A 21,674-nucleotide genomic window follows, 5' to 3' on the forward strand; every position below is an offset into this window, starting at 1 on the left:
TATTGTATCACTAACTCACTCACCCACCACCAACATATTTGGACACCAACTCACTCACCCACCACCAACATATTTGGACACCAACTCACTCACCCACCACCAACATATTGGGACACCAACTCACTCACCCACCAACATATTGGGACACCAACTCACTCACCCACCACCAACATATTTGGACACCAACTCACTCACCCACCACCAACATATTGGGACACCAACTCACTCACCCACCAACAACATATTGGGACACCAACTCACTCACACACCACTAACCGATTGGGTTTCCAACTCACTCACACACCACTAACATTTTGGGACACTAACTCACTCACCCACCACCAACATATTGGGACACCAACTCACTCACCCACTACCAACATATTGGGTCACCACCTCACTCACCCACTACCAACATATTGGGTCACCAACTCACTCACCCACCACCAACATATTGGGACACCAACTCACTCACCCACCACCAACATATTGGGTCACCAACTCACACACCCACCAACAACATATTGTGTCACCACCTCACTCACCCACCACCAACATATTTGGACACCACCTCACTTACCCACCACCAACAGATTGGGACACCACCTTACTTACCCAACACTAACATATTTGGACACCAACTCACTCACCCACCACTAACATATTTGGACACCACCTCACTTACCCACCACTAACATATTTGGACACCACCTCACTCACCCACCACTAACATATTTGGACACCACCTCACTTACCCACCACTAACATATTTGGACACCACCTCACTCACCCACCATTAACATATTTGGACACCACCTCACTCACCCACCACCAACATATTGGGACACCACCTCACTCACCGACCACCAACATATTTGGACACCAACTCACTCACCCACCACCAACATATTGGGACACCAACTCACTCACCCACCACTAACATATTGGGACACCAACTCACTCACCCACCACCAACATATTTGGACACCACCTCACTCACCCACCACTAATCCAATGTAGCAGCAAACTTAATCTCCAGACACTGATTAACCAAGACACCAAGTCACTCGCCTACCACTGCTCTGTACATTTGGACCTTTCAAGAAATGGACAATATCGGTTCCATCTTTCTCTCTTTTAAAGACAAGCATATGGTGCTGGAATCGAGTCAGTCTGCATTCCCCGAGGACTGTTGTTTCATGTTTGAACCCCCTATCAAAAGACCATGTACATTTCAGTCTGAAATCGACATAGCTCCTGGCTACGTAGGCAGCAAAGACCGACATCTCATACACGTCTTCCACGATGCAAGCGAATGACAGCTATCCTTTACGAAACAACTCATTAGCGACTTTTAACATTATTGTCAAGAACAAAAATAAATGATAGAAAAAGTCACAGACATTTAAATATTGCTGGAAGCACTTGTTACCATGACGACGTGAAATGCGCTGTCAGTCCCAATATCAAATCTAGCGATGTTGATTACATCAGCTGATGTAAAGATTCGACACGAGTGTTTCTGAAGAAAAGCACAAGGTACGGCTTTGCCAGGTAGAGGGAAGTAAAAATCTTTGAACGTCAACGAGTTACGCTTGTAATATTGGAATCAATGGTACTGAAGGAGGGATTTCATCACTGGCTGGTCGACTGCATCTTAGCTGCATCTTGGCTGCATCTCCACTGCAATTGAACGTACGGCTTGCCGATATTGATTGTACTATTGTCTTGGTACGTACTTCCGTCTGTGTTCTTGCCCGAAGGTAGGGAGATGGGGCCTGGCGTGGGAGGGGAGGGGGTTGTGTGTGTTGTGTGGGTGGGTGCGGGGGTGGGGTGGTTGGATGACAAGCTCGGGGGATGATGACAAACGATGACATACTTAGCGCCTGAGGGGACGGTTTGGGCAGGACAGGGTCTGTGATGTGTGTCGTTAGGGGGTATTGAGTGAATGTGGGAGTGTGGTTTTACACAGCTTTTAGCAATATTCAAAACAATATCACGGCGGGGGACACCAGAAATGTGCTTCACACATTGTACCCATGTGGGAATCGAATCCGGGTGTTCAGCGTGATGAGCGAATACTTTAACCACTAGGCTACCCCATCGCCAGGATGTGTATTGAGAGTGACAGTATTGGAGATCGAGTTCGGGGTGGAGCGGGTGTGTGACGGACTTGGGTGTGTTGTGGGTTTTTTGCGATTTAACCATCATCATCACCACCACCACCATCCTCATCCTCACCGGGATCGGGTAGTCAGACGTCGCTGGCTTGGTTGACACATGTCATCGTATCCGAATTGCGTAGATCGATGCTCATGCTGTTGATCACTGGATTGTCTGGTCCAGACTCGATTATTTACAGACCGTGTCCACTGTTTCTACCACCGCTACCACAGCGAGAACTACTACTACTACTACTACTACTACTACCAGGGGTGGTGGTTGTAAAAGCGTTCGCTCGTCACGCCGAAGACCGGGGTTCGGGTCCCAACATGGGTACAATGTGTGTAGCCCATTTCTAGGTGACACCCCAACCCCACCCACACACCCACCCACCCCCACCCCCCCCCGTGATATTGCTGAAATATTGCTAAAAGCGGCGTAATACCATACTTAGCCAGTCAGTCTAATACTACTACTACGACTACTGCCGCCACTGCTATTACTTTCTTACTTAAGTTATACTATAAGTTTATGTATAAATTCTAAATCAATTCACCCAATTAATATGGACAGAAGAGTTTCGTTCGAATTATCCCGGTCAACACATTGCCGGATTAACGAGCATCAAACGGATGTCGGGTGTTTGTAAACAACGTAGCCAGACACGGCGAGACGGACCAGCGGGAGCCCGAACCAAATGCCAGATTACATCGCGCACATGGTTATCATGCAACATGTGTCATACAGCCTTGTGACCATTTATATCAAACTCAGGCAGTGGCTCTCACCAAGCGGTCTCAACTGACTTCCGTGAATGGTGTTTGCATACACATGTCCCGTACTACGTGTACAGAGGTCGTAAGAGATTATTTACATGTCGTTGAACGCCATACTCCGCAATACTCCAGCTATATGGCGGTGGTCTGTGCGTAATCAGATTTGACCTGAATCATCTAGAGTAACTGACTGACATCATGAGCATCGATCTATCCTTTGTTGGTTTGTGACGGTCTGGACCAGACAGTCGAGTGATCAGCATCATGAGCATCGATCTATGCTTGGTTGGTTTGTTGTTTAATTCTGAACTCGGCAATATTCCAAGTATATAGCTACGGTCTGGACCAGACAATCCAGTGATCAGCATCATGAGTATCGTTTCACGCAATTGGGATGACATGTGACTACCAAGTCAGTGAGCCTGACCACCTGATCCCGTTAGTCGCCTCTTACGGCAAGCATGGACTGCTGAAGATCAATTCTAACCCGGATTTTCACGGGTGGAGACAAGCACGGTTTGCTGAAGACCAATTCTAACCCCTAACTTAACGGGTCTCCAATTTAAATGTGCCTGTGCGTCACGAGTAAACATTTAACTTTAAAAAAGAGAAGATTTCATCTCTGATGATGAAGTCGAACACAACGCCATCAATGCCTTTTTGACTTGCAGAATCGTATCCCGTGTTTTGGCAAGCCAGAGTGAATTTTGACAAAACACTTCAAAAAAGGCCCACAGAGGCCGAAACTGAAGCAAAAATCGAACATGTTTATTTTTCTACAAAATAGGAAGCGACGTTTCGGACATGATCGATGATTTCATCTGATCGTAATTGTGAAAGCGTTTCTTAAACTTATGGTACTGCTTCGGCTGTCTTGCATCTGTTTTTTGGAGAAATCTTGTTCCCAATCTGAGCGTAAAGAACTTTCTTGGCCGAGGTCCAACATGTCTTTGGAGGCTTGACTTGTCTCGTTGAAGAAACACGAAGGACGTTGTATTCCTTTAAGTGGTCTTTGTAGCGATAGCCTGCCATTTTAATCTTAGGTGAGGTGAATTTGAGGTTAACGTCGTGCTTGAGAATATTTCGCTCATGACGACGTGCATGCGTGTGGATGTGTATGTGCGGCTGCTTGTACTAGCCCAGACTTAAGCTGGATTTATAGTGCTAGCCCACTGAGATACAATGCCGCAGTGAAGCATGAATACCTCACTCAGACACATTATACTGACTACGAGCCAACCAGTCCTTTAATGCCGAGCGCCAGGCAGGGACCAACAAGTACCATATTTTAGCGTCTTTTGGTACGTCGCGGTCGGGGATCGAAACGCGACCTTCCGCTCTCCGGGCGGACGCTCTAACCACTGAACCACGGAGGCGGTCCCATTTTAATCTTCAGAAGAACTGGGTAATGGAGGTGCAGGAGTATATCATTAGCAGGTTATTTGTCAAAGCGGTTTCTGAAGATTCCGGTATACACAGACAATCTTCCCTCTGGCATCCCGAAGCTTGGTTGCGATCCACAAAGTGATCCTAGCGCTACGGGGCGGTGGGGTAGCCTAGCGGTTAAAGCGTTCGCTCGTCACGCCGAAGACCTGGGTTCGATTCCCCACATGGGTACAACGTGTGAAACCCATTTCTGGTGTCCCCCGCCGTGATATTGCTGGAATATTGCTAAAAGCGGCGCAAAATCCAACTCACTCACTCACTCACTCACTCATTCGTAGCGCTACGGCATTCGTATATCTATGGTAAACTATAGAGTAACGACCACTTCGTGGATCGGGACCCGAGTCTATATTTTAGACGACGGGCATTGGGGTAGCCTTGTAGTTAAAGCGTTCGCTCGTCACGCCGAAGACCCGGGTTCGATTCACCGCATAGGTACAATGTGTGAAGCCCATTTCTGGAGTCCCCCGTCTTGATATTGCTGACTATTTCTAATCGTAGTGTAAAGCACACTCACTCACTCACTCAATCGGGGCTGTAGGGTAGCCTAATGGTTAAAGCGTTCGCTTGTCACACCGAAGACCCTGGTTTGATTTCCCACATGGACACAATGTGTGAATCCCATTTCTGGTGTCCCCCACCCTGATGTTGCGGGAACATTGCCAAAAGCGGTCACCCGTGTAAAAGTAAACCCATTCACACACTGTTATACGAAGGACGAAATAACAAAGAACGGTGCACAAGTTGTACCATTTTCGATTGTCAAAGGAATTGTCTCCATTTGAAATTCCCTGGTCCAGTTCGGAACAGTATTTTCGTTGTCAGTGGGTTTGGGTTGCTGCAGATTGATGCTCATGCTGTTGATCACTGGATTGTCTGGTCCAGTCTCGATTATTTACAGACCGCTGCCATATAGCTGGAATATTGCTGAGTGTTGCGTAAAACTAAACTCACTCACTCACTCAGTTCCAAAACCAGTAAAATAATATAACGTCTTGAGGCAACGGAGAGGCTTTGCAGCTTTTAGTTTTTTATTTGATTAAATCTACGAGCCTGACTAATGTTTTGTTTTAAAGAAAAATAACAATGTAATCTTTGCGGCAAAGTGTTTTGTTGCTTTTTTTTTAATAGGCTGAGCATAATTATATTTTTCGAGAATATTCCGTGTCAATGAATTTTATTTCAAATCCTGGACTTGTGGTTTAAGCGTTTGTTGGTCACTTTGAAAAAACAATTTCAGTGAGTGAGTGAGTTTAGTTTTACGTCGCTTTTAGCAGTTTTCAAGCAATATCATGGCGGGGGACACCAGAAATGGGCTTCACACATTGTACCCATGTGGGGAATCGAACCCGGATCTTCGACGTGACGAGCGAACGCTTTAACCACTCGGCTACCCCACCGGGTGCATTGGGTATGACTGGAATATTGATACGAGTGGCAACACCACACACCTCATCGCCAACTATCACCAAAAATAGAACATTTGATTCAGTGCGAAAACGGTTACTGGCATCACGAAAATCATATCTCATACCTGCAAATTTCTGATTTAAAACTAGGAAATACAATTGCGAAAGAGATTTCGATACTTCCTGACCCATGAACGAAAGCCCCAGCATTTGATGAATGTATCGATGAATTCTTGTGAGAATAGGCCCGGGTGTTAGAAAAATTCCTCTTCGACCAACTTCCCATTGATGACTGAAATGATAAGTCCACGTTGTAATAGCATCGTTGAGGAACTCAAAGTGAGAATATGGTCGAATTACTTACATGCACCAAAAACGCCACACCTTTTAATAGTCTATGATTTTATTTCACGAATTCCTGTCTTTCAACTGAAGACGATTAAATTAAACGTTTGGCAGAGTGCACAATGATGACAAACTTCCAAAACGCACCATTGACAGTGTGGTTCTGCAACGCAGGAATAAGAGTAGTTATAGAAAAACTCCTTGCTGCCATGTCGAATGATTGCCAAAACGCAACATTCTGAATGATCGCCAAAACGCAACATGTCGAATGATTGCCAAAACGCAACATGTCGGATGATCGCCAAAACGCAACATGTCGAATGATCGCCAAAACCAAAGAGGTCGAATGATCGCCAAAGGGCACATGTCGAAGAACATCGCGAGCTGATGTCATTGTAAACAGTATACGTACTGCTTCCAAACATCGCTCGGTCAGAAACAAAGAGGCTTTAAGTGATCGCCGAAACGCACCCGGAAGAAAAGCGCCGTTTAGCTCCAGCTACAATGTCGCGGCAGACAATAACGTTTCTTTCTCGCAGTTTAAACACAGATGATCAAAATAACCTTACACGTCTTCAATATGTGCAAGATGGATCGTCCCGGCCCTGTCAGACGACACGAAATTTCACAGTTGGCGAAACATTATCTATTTCAACTGAAACGAATTAGGCATTGATCGAGTGTAGGTCTGACCGTCACAACGCATTATTATAACGTCGGCGAGTGTAATCGGCGAAAAAAATCTACCCTTGGTTAAGTATGATTATAAAGAGAACCGTGCGATGTCCGCGCCATTAACTGGCTCTGGTCAAGGAGGTGGTCAAGAGACAGCTCGCTGGACACCACTTATTGCAATCCGGTCAATAAATGGACTGCAACCGTGCAGACTGACGATATGGAATTGAGGTAAAATTACATCCCGTTATACTCGGTAATTGAGTCATCCCACGCCCCTACGGTTATCAGTTGATTGCATTGGCTGTTTCTGGTTCGAAACTGGCTTATACCACACTGTTTACAATAAGTAGAGCTGTCTCAGTAAACCGATGACTTTGTAATCCGATTGGTTCTAGATGTGTTTCCTGTCTTTCGAGGGGAAAAATGGGTGATTTAAGCTGGAATGGAAATTGTTGGTAAGCCAGCCTCGTCATAACGATGTGGAATGTAGAACAAAATTGGGCTGATTGGATATCGCACAAAATGCAAAGCCCGGTAACAATATCCAAAGAAAATGTTCTGTTTGAGTATTTATCGAAAAATAACAATCCCTTAAACCTTGTAATTATCCTGTCAAAACGAATATAGTCAACTTTAGAAAGAATAACTACCCACCAACATTCCAGTTCACACAGAAAGAGCTCACTGAATGTTATAAGTTAACATAAATAAGTATACCTCTGTCATAAGGGGCGCTGGGGTAGCCTGATGGTTAAAGCGTTGGCTCGTCACGCCAAAGACCCGGGTTCGATTCCCCACATGGGTACAATGTGTGAAGCCCATTTCTGGTGTCCCCCGTCGTGATATTGCTGGAATGTTGTTAAAAGCGGCGTAAAACTAAACTCACTCACTCACTCACTCTGTCATTACTTGTAATAGAGACTACTTCAATAAGGTTTGGTCAGACTGCCATGCTCTAGTCTTCTAAATACACTGTCCTGCAAAACCGTGTAAATGCGTAGAATAAATACACATATCATAAAAGATAAAAATGTGCTGTAACCAAGCTACTTCCCACTAAGAATGTGTAATAAGGTTGGTGTGTGTAGGTTGGTGTGTGTACACCGAATTCACTGTGTAAAACCCGTTTAAAAACTCACTTTATAAGAGTATACACAAACAATTGAGAATTTGTAATTGGTCGTGATTAGCATGGATAAGTACAGTAAAACACTTCGACACAACCGCATATTCCACATAAGTTCGACGTAACGGTGTTCAACTGAATGTTGGTTATTCTAGAACAGTCAGATTGGTTGGTGGTTGTTTAATGCGGCACTCAGCAACATTCCAGCTCTATGGCGGCGGTCTGGAAATATTCGAGTCTGGACCAGACAATCCAATGATCAACAGCGTAAGCATCGATCTAGGCAATTGGGATACGACGACATGTGTCAACTAAGTCAGCGAGCCTGACCACCCGATCCCGTTAGTCGCCTCTTACGACAAGCATAGTTACTGACGACTAATTGTAACCATAATTCACGGATTATAATCACAGATGTTCGAATCACAGTTTGGACAGTAATTTTAAAAATAAAAATCTAGACTTTTGCAATCGTGTATTGATGTTATATATTATGATTAACATATATTTCAAATTACAACGAAATCGGTGAAGAAATGAATATCTTAGAACATTCTACCGCTGCACTAGTTACATAACATACACAAGGGGTGACACTCCTGATCGAAAACCGGACAGCCTGAATATTTTAACGTGCGGTTCAATCAAACCTTACGTTTTTCAACCCCAAAATTGTGTTGAGCTTGTAGGTCATTCTTTTACCTTTCTGTTCGTCGTATTCAATTTGTCTAACTGCATTTCATGTTTGACCACTGATCCTCTCATTAGCACTACCCTCTGCTTTGAACAAACGTCTGGCCTCTCTTCGGTAAACATCGACAGCTTCCCTAAATCTTTTAGTGTACGGAAACGTTATTTATGAAGTTTCGAGACACGAAAATCGTTATACATGGGCGTAATGTAAACAATAACACAGACCCCATTTTCAACACCGACACCGTTGATATTAATTTTCGTGTCAGCTCGCTATTGTCTCCAAATCGTACACATAAAACATGGAGTGAGTGAGTGAGTTTAGTTTACGCCGCACTCATCAATATCCCAGCTATATGGCGGCGGTCTGTAAATAATCGAGTCTGGACCAGACAATCCAGTGATCAGCAGCATGAGCATTGATCTGCGCAATTAGGAACCGATGACATGTGTCAACCAAGTCAGCGAAACTGACCACCCAATCCCGTTTGTCGCCTCTTACGACAAGCATAGTCGCCTTTTGTGGCAAGCATGGGTTGCTGAAGACCAATTCTACCCCGGATCTTCACGGGTCCATAAAACATGATCTGAACGACCACATTGATTGAATATAGAACTTTAGCATCTCTTTATGTTAGCAAATTTGAGGACGTACAATTCAAGGATTTGGCCCCATTTTCTCCTGTTGTGTGCTGACTAGTAACTAGTTACTAGAAAATGGTTGTTTACCACATTATATAATCAATAATAAATGGATTTAATACATTTGAAACACATAACTGAATTCAACCATGTACTTTTAACAATGCATGTGTTTTCAATAACGTAATAATGATAAAGAAGAATGTATTTGATATTTTTATTAATTTGTCATGTATCATTTCAATATAACATCCATATCTATTATTCCACTTTGCATGGGATTGATCATGGTGATGCAATAGGCATTGATCTTAACAAGCATAACAATAGTCATGGTATGGCAACATCTGCGTGATGCTATTGAGAAGTTGATTACACATCGGACCATCTGCGTGTAATCTACTGGACATGGAAAATCACACGACTATGATATATATAAAACTGAATGTATTCCATTCCCCACCCCACTCCAACCCCTGATACAGCTACGGGTTTTTTATGTTAGAGGAAAGCGGACACATTATGAAATATTAATAGAAGGAATCAGATAAACTGTTGGCAGAACTACACCATGATTGTTGTAGGTTGTCAGATAGTCATAGTTGAAAGGGTGAAATAAATATCGTCACATTTCCGACATCTTGTGTCTAAACAGAATATTTTTAATATGAGTAGTCCATGTGGTACTGCCAGAGTCGTCCACTAGGTAGCATTGGCGAGACAGTCTGTGTTCATCCAAATACAGTAGCCTGCACCAATACCTTATAGCCCTTGTGGTGTTGACAAGTTGGAGAGGGGCTCTGGCACATTCTCCCCAAACCATACCATTGCTTGTTGTGTTACACATGTTGAGAAAACGCATGTTATGCTGTTCATCTTCAATACATATTCACTATGAGGTTCCTATACTTCTACGGGGCGGTGGGGTAGCCTAGTGGTTAAAGCGTTCGCTTGTCACGCCGAAGACCCGGGTTCGATTCCCCATGTGGGTACAATGTGTGAAGCCCATTTCTGGTGTCCCCCCGCCGTGATATTGCTGGAATATTGCTAAAAGCGGCGTAAAACCAAGCTCACTCACTCACTCACTCACTCCTATACTTCTGAACCATAATAGGAACAATCATAGCATCAAATATCTTAAATAAATCTTGACCTGGTATATTTCCAACTTTCTTTTAATACCTGTACAATGTCATCATAGCCTTTTTACTTTGTTCACCAAGAGTAGTTAGTGCTTTAGTCCAAATAAGTTAGGTGTTAACACAATGCCCAAATATCTATTAAAAGACACAATTTCGAGATACACACCATAAAACGTAATTTAACAAATTCAGAGCACATTCTCCAAGATTCAAAGCAAAATCACTGATTTGTGTGTTGAATTATGCATGTATGCACTGCTGTAAAGTGTAATAAAGTAAAGCAAAAAGAGTCCATTGCAGCATTCAATCAAACTGCTATCTGGCTGAATAATTGCTGATATCAAATTACATGTATACGATTATTGACATGTAACAGATATATTCTAATATCACCAGAGTTATCATGCTCAAAATGATCAATATAGCGAATGTATACTCTGATACTGGCTTGAAGCCATAAAACTACAGTATTCAGATAGGTTTCATTAGTAAAAATCACAAATAGTCGAATGTATACGTACATCAGTCTTTATCATTATGCTATAGAAAAAAATAGATAATACATGGCTTTTCATATTAATAACAAAAACACAGAGGCTAAATAATTATGATGCCAAACACTGTCATTAACATCATTCATATGCATCTAAACGCTTTCCTCAGCTATTTCACTAGGCGGTCGCGCCCGGAGTGCGGAAGGTCGCGGGTTCGATCCCCGACCGCGTCATACCAAAAGACTGGTATCTCAGTGGGCTAGCACTATAAAACCAGCGTCAGTCTGGGCTAGTACAAGCAGCCGCACATACACATATACACGCATGCACGTTGTCATATGAGCGAAATATTCTCAAGTACGACGTTAAACCCAATCTCGCCTCGCCTCGCCTCACCTCACCTCACCTCACCTCGCGATCGAAACTTATATCCGCTAACCTTACCCTGTGACGTTCGAAGATACGGGACATAAACGGCGATATTTTCGTCATCTAATACCATGAGTAGAAAGGTGTAAGAATGACCTACAAGCTGAACACATTATTTTTCTGAAAAACGTAAGGTTTGACTGAACCGCACCTCCGGTTTTCATCCTTTAGCATCAAGTGTCACCCTTGTGTAATTTATGCAACGAGGGTAGCGGTATATTTTTCTAAAATATTCATGTCTTCACCAAGTTCGTTGAAAGTTAAAATATATCTTAATCACAACATATAAAACAACATAACCGGGTGGTCACCCTGACTTGGTTGACACATGTCATCGACTCATGCTGTTGATCACTGAAGACTCGATTATTTACAGACCGACCATATAGGCTGGAATATATTGCGATATTTTCGTCATCAAACTCACTATTGCTACGGAGATTGCCCAAGTGGAAATGGATACCTCACTTTGACCGACATTCCTTAGCTTTGTACAATTTCATATTTTAAGGTATTTTTCGATCATAATCGGACGACCATCTAGACTACGGGGTTTGTGACTTGACCAGTAGCTTTGAAAAATTTAAAAGGTATTTTTGGCATAATCACCGCTACAGTCAGACAAGACCATGCTGTATTTCAATGCTGTTTTGTGTTCATGTGGGAAATAACAGTCGACATGTAGCCGGCATGTTTCCTAATTCGTTTCTAACCAGATTAGTTTTGTCTAAATATTGCCATGGCTACGCAATTTTAAATGTCGTGTTGGCTGTATCTACCGGCGGCCCAGAGAATTTGGAGACCCCAGTTCGCCAATCAGGGCTTATGGCTGCTCCAGTACTCTCAGGCGCCAGAAACTTATCAGCCTGGTTCCCTGGATGTGATGCGCTGACGCTACAATAACGAGCAACCCATGGGACGTGTTATTGTGGATCCTGGTTTGCCGCGATTTTGCTTTGAGATTGTCAGAATCATACTCGTGGTGGCGAGTTTAACTAGAACGCTAAATCTCTGAAACCGGCACCATTGTACAGTTTCCACCCACAATGCTATTTCGCCGTACTTTCTCTGGAATTCTACCCGTGAAGGTCCGGGTCAGAATGAACCTTCAGTAACCCATGCTTGTCGTAAGAGGCGACTAACGGGATCGGGTGGTCAGGCTCGCTGACTTGGCTGACACATGTCATCGGTTCCCAATTGCGCACATCGATGCTCATGCTGTTGATCACTGGATTGTCTGGCCCAGACTCGATTATTTACAGTCCGCCGCCATATAGCTGGAATAATGTTGGTTTTAAAGTGGCAGTATACCGACTCATTCACTAACGGTAAATGGTACAAAGTATTAATCGAGGGATTAAAGCGTTCCCACGATACGACGATGGACCAAGTTCGATTCCCTTCATGGATAAAACATTATAAGTCCACGTGTAATGTCTCAAACATTTGTTTCACTAAAGCATTGTCAAAGACGGCTTCAGACCTGCCCACTCACAAACATTGCGCTCACAAACATTGGACCCGTGTAAATCCGGTAAGAGGTGACTAACGGGATCGGATGGTCAGGTCGCTGTGTTGGTTGACACATGCCATCGCATCAGAATTGCGTAGATCGATGCTTGTGATTTTGACCACTGGATTGTCTGGTCCTGGCATAGAGCTCCAATATTACTGAGTGCGGCGTGCAACTACAAACACACACACAAAATACTTGAACATGACTTATGTAATCTCTGCGGTCAGATTTAGATTGTAATATGATTATCTCAGACAAGATATTTGATATTCATGATATACAAAGTACATTTTCAAGAGAAGACCCTATTAAGACATGTCCAACCCCGTCTCGAGAGATACGAGTAGATGTTGGTTGGTTCATTTAATCTGAGCGAGGACCTCAATGTCGCCAGAAGACTGTCCGATACAATTATCTCCGATTGTCCATCGGAAACAGCCGAAGTCAAGTACAGGAACACCATCCCAAATAAATTGCTTCAGTTCATCCATTAGAAGGGCCTACACAAGGCGGTATTTTGGTGTTCCGATTAAGAAAACAGGTTTATCAATAAGATTTCCTTTCATCAACATACTTCGACATTTTGACCTAATTCGAGCGACCCTTTTCGGGCTACATCCGGGCAATTCCAAATAATAGGTGAATAAAAGCGGCAGCCCAATAAACCAGTGGTCAGTGCTGAGACAGTAGGCCATGGCGTGGACTTCCGGTCACCATCATTAAGATCTTGGTCAGTGCACTTACCATTCAAGATCTAACCCTTCTCCACGAAAGCCAACCAGCCATAGAAAGCCTAACACAAAGCCAGGCCGGATAGGCTGGACACCCCACACCACGCCTAATGTGATTGGTGGGTCAGAGGTCAGGCAGTGACCGATTGGACCAATGGAAATAGATAGGACCTCGTCTAGAGGTCAACGTGGGTGATGTCGTTGAGAAACAGATCTATTAAAGAGACAGTCAGATCTGGGTCACACGAGCACAATTGCGTACCGGCAACAATATTTTGGGGTAATTTTATTGGCCGTTGTTTGCGCTGTCTCTAGCGCCAGTAATATAACATGTGTCAGTTTCATATCGATTACGGTGTAACGGGAATTAATGAACCCAGGATGAAATGTCCGGGCTATTTTTCGGTCATATGGAATTAAGTTGTATTTGCTTTGTTGAGTAATGACCATGTTCTGGTGTGGGAATTGTTAGTCTCGTTTGCCAGGAAACGCTGATGTTCGAGAAAGCTTGTTCTCTGTGATATTTTTTCGTAAAATCGACGTGAACATAGCATTTCATTTGATACGATGCCAATGACGACGCGTCGGGTATTAAAGTAATGCACAACGACATGCACGGAGCACAATTACCGAAAGGCAAATTACACAGATCCTTTGATCCGTTCGCAACAACGACGTCGACAGCAGCTACGGGGAACATCTAAACTGTCTGTGTAGACGTCGGTTATGTGTTTAATTACATTTACCGAGAGACAGGAAGCGTGCTTTCTCTCTTCATCACATCCAGATTTCTCATCACCGTTTTTCGGTAAAGCTGCTGCAAAGGAGTGAGCAAATGTAGCTTAAAGCCACATTACCCACTGCATCGTCTGATGAAGAGTGAGTGAGTGAGTGAGTGAGTGAGTGAGTGAGTGAGTGAGTGAGTGAGTGAGTGAGTGAGTGAGTGAGTGAGTGAGTGAGTGAGTGAGTGAGTGAGTGAGTGAGTGAGTGTGCGAGTACGCCGTTTTTAGCTATACTTCAGCAATATCGCGGCGGGGGACACCAGAAATGGGCTTCACACATTGTACCCATGTGGGAAATCAAACCGGGCCTTTGGCGTGACGAGCGAACGCTTTAACCACTAGGCTACCCCACCGCCTATATCTGATGAAGAAGCAATTTTTCTCTATTGTTGAGTGAGTGAGTGATGTTTTACGCCGCTTTCAGCAGTATTACATTAATGTCATGGTGGGGACACCAGAACCAGGCTTCACTCATAGTACCCATATGGAGACTCGAAGCGGTGCTTGACATGACGAGCGATGGTGTTTTTTTAGGTCTAAGACGTTTTGGCTCTCCGGTACCGCGAGTAGACGTCTGGTGCTGACACACCATATAACATAATGAGGGCGTACCGGGATTCGAACCCGGAATAAAAGAATTCGGGGGTTGCTAAGGGACGCATCTCTCCACAACGACTTGCGACTGTTTTGGAGACAATGGCATACCTGAACCCTTCCAACCAAAGAGGGCGGTTGGGTAGCCTAGTGGCTAAAGCGTTCGCTCGTCACGCCGAAGACCTGGGTTCGATTCCCCACATGGGTACAACGTGTGAAACCCATTTCTGGTGTCCCCCGCCGTGATATTGCTGGAATCTTGCTATAAACGGCGTAAACCTAAACTCACTCACTCACTCCAACCAAAGATCATACGTGACTGTTGGGTCGATTCTTCCTGCTCCTTTGGCTACACATATACAGTCGCATACTCGACAGCTGGTACGTATATGTATGTGTCGACTATGCGTCCACTGTTCTGGTCGACGTGCAGACGTAACGATTCGACTCGAACAACATTCATCATGAGTCGACTGTTTGTGTCAAAGTGCAGAAAATAAGTGTCGACTTTGTGCGTCGTATTGAGTCGACTGTTGGTGTCTTGAAGTAGTCAATATTAGTGCATTTTATCGATCGATTTACGCGTCAAGTAGGTATTACAGGCCAACAATTATGACAATTCGAATCTTAAAAGCCCCATCAAGAAGTCACATTATAAGTGAATACACTTTTGTTGTGTTGTTTGTATTGATTTCAACTGTATTTGGTCTTCAAGTGTATGCCCTACGTTTTCATCTAACGTTGATGTATTCCTCCGCGGCTGCGTAACATTCACTCAGGTTGTGAGTCGGCGGCCGAGATGATGACGAGACTGGATCCTGACCATAAATATCTCAGCTAATTGTATTAGATATCCTGGCTACTATGTGAATGCAAGGGTAAATGGAATTGGTTGCTGGACGGTCGGACTGTGGCACACGGTGCACCAAAGATCCAATAGGTTTGGTCTGCGAACTCAGACCATTTTGACGCCATGTTAGTCGCGGGCCGGGTTAATCAAATAATTTGTCATTCTCCATTATTCGTGCGTGTCCACTCATTTGTTAAACCTGCTCATAGAACTGACCGGTAATAAAAGAAATATTAAATATATCAAATTATATACTACTTGTTAGTCTGTGTGGTGGCAGGCCTGTATACCTGAAGGAGCCCACGCGATGGCTCGGTGGTGAAGGCCCATTTCTGACGTCCTCCGTGATTGTGCGGGAAAGACACAATCGTAAACTATGATCTCACTCATCTCGTTAAGGGAGGGGTCGGTGGGTAGCCTAGTGGTTAAAGCGTTCGATAGTCAAGCTAAAGACCCGGGTTCGATTCCATATTAGTGCAATACGTGACATCTATTTCTGGTGGCCCCCCGCAGTGATATTGCTGGAATATTGCTGGAATATTGCTCAAAGCGGTGTAAGACTATGCTCATTCACAGGTAAAGACCAGTTGTTGATGTGATTGATCGCCAGGCCGCTTTGGGTTCGATTCTTCAGTGCAGGATGTGGGAAACCCCGTCCGGTAGTGATAGTGAATGAATATTACTTAAATCGGCCTTCTCTTTCCATGCGATGTGACAGCAGTCCTGGTCTTGTGGATAGATATTGTGTCGGGCATCAATATTATTCTGCGGCATCCTCAGTGAGTTAATGCCATGAAATCGGGATTAGTTCGACCTAATACAAGCAGCCATAAATGTACGCACGCGCGCATACGCACACACGGAGGTATTTCAATTTTTCAGGAAACCTCTACGATCAAAGCCGAAGACGGTTGCCGCATGGAACAGGGATAACATTCCGCGATTCGAACACAAGATCTGCGAATCCTGGCGCGTCCAAGGTACGCAACTTACGCATCGAAAAACGATGCATTAGATCATGTGGTTTCCACGCTAAGATCAGTAACCCGTGCAGGGAAAACAACATGGTTAGTTTCGTGTGCCACACTAACCTTGAAGTATCTCTCAAATCCAAAGACCCGTGAAGATCCGGGGTAGAATAGGTCTTCAGCAACCCATGCTTGTCACAGAAGGCGACTATGCTTGTCGTAAGAGGCGACTAACGGGATCGGGTGGTCAGGCTCGCTGGCTTGGTTGACACATGTCATTGGTTCTCAATCGCGCACATCGATGCTCATGCTGTTGGTCACTGGATTGTCTGGTCCAGACTCGATTATTTACAGACCGCCGCCATATACCTGGAATATTGTTGAGTGCGGCGTAAAACTAAACTCACTCACTCACTCTGGAATTCTGGCGTTCGATCCAACTCACTCACTCACCGTGCTCTTTCGCTTTCGATTTTTAGCTTTCGATTCACTTTGAAATATGTCGATGGAGGTCTGCCAAAACAACGTTCAACATCATGACTATATTAAAGAACTGTTCGTGACACAATGTTAAACAGATCGCGCAAACACACCACGCAATGGCGCCAGGTGGTTAAGCCTTTATAGACATGATTAACACGAACGTGTTAGCTGGTCCGGTTTCTCCCGAGATCTATCCCATGGGAAAGATGGCTTGATTTTTAGACAACATTGTGTGAAGGATAGACAATATCTGTTTCAGGGTCACTCCAATCAATAATTTTGCTGATAGATAGTCCCAACTGAGATTTGCTTGTCGTCTCCATCAATAAGATTGCCGGACTCAACAGGGGAGATAACTCTGGCGTGAAACTGTGGCGCCAATTTGTCATATTGTCTGATGATTTGGCAATGGTGGACTGGGTTCTGTCTAAACACGACGTCGTGTATCAGGCTGGACGGACGAATTAAGTCAGAGAACGTAACTTTACTGCAAACAATCACAGTTTTAAATCGTACGTTGATTGTTGTAATTTTACCTGTCATAGTAAAACCAAAACAAGATCGTTGATTGTGAGACAATGATATAAAATAATGTCAAAGGTAACTTGATCGTCTTGGTTATCATAACGGCACAACAAGCATCTGACGTTTAGTTGTAAATTCAAACGTGAGTGAGTTTAGTTTTACGCCGCCTTTGGCAACATTCCAGCAATATACTCGCGGGGGCACCAGAAATGGGCTTCAAACTTTAATTAATCTTGAGGATGTTACAACATTCCTAACACCAATGCCACCTTTGGGGCCATGATCACAATGGACACACCGTCGGTCAGATATGTAACACAATTTCTCAATCGCCCATGTAACGAAATCAAAACAGTCAATATGAAGTGAGTGAGTGAGTTTAGTTTTACGCCGCTTTTAGCAATATTCCAGCAATATCACAGCAGGGGACACCAGAAATAGGCTTCACAGACTGTACCCATGTGGGGAATCGAACTCGGGTCTTCGGCGTGACGAGCGAACGCTTTATCCACTAGGCTACTCCACCGCCCTCCAATATTAAATTTACAGTTAGTTCTGTTTATGTTTTGAAAAGACAAACAGCAAAACAATACACAAGAATATAGCATGCGTCAGTGAATGAAATATGTATCACCACAGTAGCCCAATCGCATGTTTCTAGATGATATGAGGAAAGTACATATTTTGATAAAATGAAATTTCACTCGTATTTACCATTTAAACGTGTGGGACCGCGGTGAAGGATAGCTTTAAGGCACGATCGTTTATCCCTGGGGAGAAGAGATTATAAATGATTTCGTTTGTATTTGGTGCCGCGTCTTTTCGTCTTTAGGTTTATCGTAGGTTAAGAAATGCACTGTTTATTGTGAGAACGTCTTCACGTCTAGTCGTCTTTAAACTTCCCATGGGAATTTCATTGGTGTGAAAGCATATCTTACGTTAAGACATGTATTGTTGCTTGTAAGAAAACGGACCGCCTCCGTGGTGTAGTGGTTAGAGCGTCCGCCCGGATTTTGATCCCCGACCGCATCAAACCAAAAGACGTTAAAATATGGTACTTGTTGGTCCCTGCCTGGCGCTCGCCATTAATGGGTAGAACAAGGACTGTCGGCTCGGAGTCAGTATAATGCGTCTGAGTGGGTTATTCATGCTTCACAGCGGCATGGTATCTCAGTGGGCTAGCACTATAAAACCAGCTTTAGTCTGGGCTAGTACAAGCAGCCGCACATACACATACCATGCACGTCGTCATATGAGCGAAATATTCTAATAAAACCCAATTTCACCTCACCTTGTAAGTAAACTATATAAAATAATGTCAAGGGTGAATTGATTGTCTTGGTAATCTTAACGGTACCACGTGCACCTGACGTTTAGTTGTAAGTACAAATGTGAAGTAATCTTGAGGATATCTACAGCATTACTACCACCAATGCCACCCTTGCGGTCAAGATGGACACATCGTCGGTCAGACATGTAACAACATCGACCGTAGATCCCGGTCCTGACTGCGCAGAATCGGGAAATGAAGTATTGTATCGGTTTTATCCGGAGTCTTCCAGGTGGAATGCGACGTCGGCAAGCTGACAAATGAGGATTGAGTGGACAAAATGTGTGACAAGGTTGATTATGTCATTATGCCCCAGAGGACAGTCTAGTCTAGTGGTTAATGCGCTCGGTCCCACATTGAACTTTCGTGTTCGATTCCAAATAGGGTACAGTGTGGTGTTTATACGTCTTAGGTAAGAGATAGGGGTGGGTATTGCAGAGAATTTTCATATTGCTTGGGTTATCCGGGGTAATAATGGTGCCTTGATTGTTAGCGCTATGAGCATACCTAGTGTGGAGTTTGGCGCTATATAAATGGACACATTATTATTATTATTATATTGCGATGCGAAAGCATATATTGCGATATGTATTGCAATATATTGCAATAAAAGTAGTTTTAAACAAAAATACTACTTATAATCGAGTTGATGCTTGATTTATTAAGCATGAACACAACAAAATCACTATGCTTGATTAAGCTTTAATAAAAACTTTTAATCATGACAAAATAAAAATGTAAATAATATTTGGCACAAATGAAACAAGGAAATATCCGTAGATTTCCGGGTGTTACGAAGTTTTCTGAATGCATGTCAAAATACCGATTTTCGATCAGAGTATCGCAATACCTATCGTTTTCATGTCTGAACCGGTAAATACCGGTAAACCGGTTATATTGCGCAGCCCTAGTAAGAGATAGACGACTAACGAGATCGGGTGATCTGGCTCGCTGACTGGGTTGACACGTGTCATCTTATTCCATTTGCGAGATCGATGCTCATGATGTTGATCACTGGATCGTCTGATCTATATAGCTGGTATACTGCTGAGTGCGGCGTAAAACAACAAGCAAACCAAACCAAATCCTACGTCTTCGATTATTGCTGAAAGCGAGCTAAACCCCAACTCACTCACTAACTCACCCAAACCCAAAATTTTGGATTGATTGTCATGCAATTAACCACTCTTTCTCTGGCATAAATAACCATTTGCCGCGACGTAATAATTCCACGGAAATCATCTCGTTTCTTTGAACATAACGCCATTCACAAAATTATCTCAAATATATTTAATATTCCCAACATCTTTGTAATTTCATAAACGCTCCCGAATTCTCTCTCTTAATCAATACGATTTGTAAATAGGGCCTTAACACCGTCATTACTATTACTCCTTGAACCAATGAATATAAATAGTAATGCTGACCTGTATCGCGAACATGTAACAGTTCCCTGAAGACCGTGGATTGTGGACAGGTAATACAAAGTTGGTTCAACCATGACTATCTCGATGCCGCTAATCCAGGGTCTCTGAGCGCGCCAAAGACTTCCCGGCATAGAAGTAAAATTTATATTTGCTCAATTGACCAGCTCACTCGGTGCAACGAGGTTCATCGGTGGAAGCGGATCGTGAATATTCATGAGATTGTCATTCTCTCCGTCTGATGCTCGACACGTGAAATCCTCAATTGTTAAAACGGGGACAGACTTTGGGAGAATACGACCCAAGCTCAGTTGATATTCCTGGAACTAAAAATAGCCGAGATAGCAGGGCATTAGTGCGCTTCTTTGGTACACGGGGAATGAATGTGAAGTCCCGAATTGCCAAGATTAGAGGACTTCCAGTTGGGTGACTCCGCCAGTTCATATGCAGGAGCTAAGAGGTGGTTATCGAGCGGCCATATCACAACCGCTTCTGTCAAGGTTTAGCGGAATAAAACTACAGGTTATTGCAAAATTTGTAACGTAGCAAAACGGAGTACATTTTTGAGTAAATTTCAGTGTAAACTTAACGTACGGATAATTAGCTAGTTGAATTCCTGGTTGTTTGAAGCGAAAATACGCTGGGAATATATGACGGTAAGGACATAACGGCTTGGTGAATTGTCTGTGGTTTCAAAATTAATCCTGATCATAGAAAAAAAGGCCCCGAAATTCAACAGTGCATGCTTAATCGTGTTTGCGAGACACGTTTGAATGAGTGCAGATGATGAGCACTCAGCAATATTCGAGCTATCTGGCGGCGGTCTGTAAATAATTGAGTCTGGACCAGACAATCCAGTGATCAACAGCATGAGCATCGGTCTGCGCAATTGGGAAGCGATGACATGTGTCAACCAAGTTAGCGAGCCTGACCACCCGATCTCGTTGGTCGCCTCTTACGACAAGCATGGGTTATTGAAGGTTCATTCTAAACCAGACCTTCACGTGCACGGGTCTTCGCCTCTTACGACAAGCATGGGTTACTGAAGGTTCATTCTAACCCGGACCTTCACGGGTCGTCGCCTCTTACGACAAGCATGGGTTACTGAAGGTTCATTCTAACCCGGAC

At 43.7% G+C, this 21,674-nt stretch overlaps 1 protein-coding gene across 1 annotated transcript in view; it reads left to right on the top strand.

The window, feature by feature from the left end:
* Positions 1-21,674, top strand: part of LOC124256799 (D(2) dopamine receptor-like) — a 515,592-nt gene that overhangs the window by 137,580 nt on the left and 356,338 nt on the right. The window lies entirely within an intron of this gene.

This window comes from Haliotis rubra, unplaced genomic scaffold (genome assembly GCF_003918875.1).
Source record: "Haliotis rubra isolate DU_JTF1 unplaced genomic scaffold, ASM391887v1 Scf64, whole genome shotgun sequence".
Taxonomy (NCBI): Eukaryota; Metazoa; Mollusca; class Gastropoda; order Lepetellida; family Haliotidae; genus Haliotis; species Haliotis rubra.